The sequence below is a fragment of the Cebus imitator genome, unplaced genomic scaffold, assembly GCF_001604975.1.
Source record: "Cebus imitator isolate Cc_AM_T3 unplaced genomic scaffold, Cebus_imitator-1.0 Scaffold182, whole genome shotgun sequence".
NCBI classification, from domain to species: domain Eukaryota; kingdom Metazoa; phylum Chordata; class Mammalia; order Primates; family Cebidae; genus Cebus; species Cebus imitator.
The window spans coordinates 292,436-294,492 of NW_016107497.1; positions in this window are offsets into that span (position 1 = coordinate 292,436).

Consider the following 2,057-nt stretch of genomic DNA (forward strand, 5'->3'; position numbering starts at 1 on the left):
AAAAAAAAAAAAAAAAAAAAAAAAAAAAGAGAGAGAGAGAGAAAGAACAAAATACCTAAGAAGTAAGACTACAGCTAACAAGTAAAGTGAAGACCCTCTTCAAGGAGAACAAACCACTGCTCAAAATATTCAGAGAGGACACAAACAAATGGCAAAATATTCCATGTTCATGGATAGAATCAATATTATGAAAATGGCCATACTGCTCAAAGTAATTTATAGACTCAGTGCTATCCCCATTAAACTACAATGACATTCTTCACAGAATTAGAAAACAAAAACTATTTTAAAATTTATATGGAACAATAAAACAGCCCGTATAGCCAAGAAAGTTCTAATCAAGAAAAACAAAGTTGGAAGCATCACACTACCCATCTTCAAATAATACTACAAGTCTACAGTAAACAAATCAGCACAACACTGCTACAAAAACAGACATATAGAACAATGGAACAGAGGAGAGAACTTAAAAATAAGACTGCATACCTACAATTATCTGATCTTTAACAAACCACACAAAAACAAGCAATGAGGAATGGACTTTCTATTTAATAAATGGTGCTGGAGAACTGGCTAGCCACATGCAGAAAATTGAAACTAGACCCCTCCCTACCTTACACTTTATACAAAAATTAACTCAAGATGGATTAAAGACTTAAGTGTAAAACTAGAATCCAGAAAAGCCCTAGAAGAAAATCTAGGCAATATCATTCAGGATATAGTCAAGGGCAAAAATTTCATAATAAAAACACCAAAAGCAATAGCATCAAAAGCCAAAATTGAAAAGTGGAATCTAATTAACCATTCAGGAAATAAACATGGGCAAAGACTTCATGACTAAAACACCAAAAGCAATGGTAACAAATGGGATCTAATTAAACTAAAGAACTTCTGGATAGCAAAAGCAACTATCATCAGAGTGAACTGATAACCTACAGAATGGGAGAAAATTTTTGCAATCTATCCATCTGACAAAGGTCTAATATCCAGGGTCTACAAGAAACTGAAACAAACTTATCAGGAAAAAAAACAAAACCATTAAAAATTGAGCAAAGGAATGAGCAGACACTTCTCAAGAGAAGACATTCATGTAATTAAGAAACAAGAAAAAAAAACGTTCAACATCACTGATCATTAGAGAAATGCAAATCAAAACCACAATAAGATACCATCTCATGTCATTCAGAATGGCAATTATTAAAAGTCAAGAAAAAACAGATGTTGGTGAGACTGCAGAAAAAAAGAAATACTTTTATACTGTTGGTGGAAGTGTAAATTCATTCCATCATTGTGGAAGACAGCATGATGATTCCTCAAAAACCTAGAGGCAGAAATATCATTTGACCAAGAAATCCCATTGCTGAGTATCTACCCAAAGGAATATAAATCATTCAGTTATAAAGATACATGCATGTGTATGTTTGTTGCAGCACTATTCAAAATAACAAAGACATGGAATCAACCGAAATGCCCAGTAATGGTAGATTAGATTTAAAAAATGTGGTGCACAAACATCATGGAATACTGTTCAGCCATAAAAAAGAATGAGATCATGTCCTTTTTAGGGACATGGAAGGAGCTGGAAGCCTTTATCCTCAGTAAACTAACACAGGAGCAGAAAACCAGATATCGTAAGTTCTCCCTTATAAGTGGGATCTGAAAAATAAGAACACATAAACATTGGAGTAACAACACAAACTGGGACCTGTCAGGGGTATGAAGGGAAGGAAAGCATCAGGAAAATTAGCTAATGGATGCTGGGCTTAATGCCTAGGTGATAGGAATACTCTATGCAACAAGTCACCATGGCAAATGTTTACCTATGTAACGAACCTACACATCCTGCACATGTACCACTGAACTTAAAAGCTGAAGAAAAAATATTTTTAAAATTGTATATATTTAAGGCATACAATGTGATGTTTGATATGTGCATGCATTGTTAAATTATTATCAGAATTAAGCTACCACATACCATTTTTATATGTGTGATGAGAACAGTTAAGATCTATTCTCAGCAAATTTCAAGTATACCATATAATATTACTATTATTACC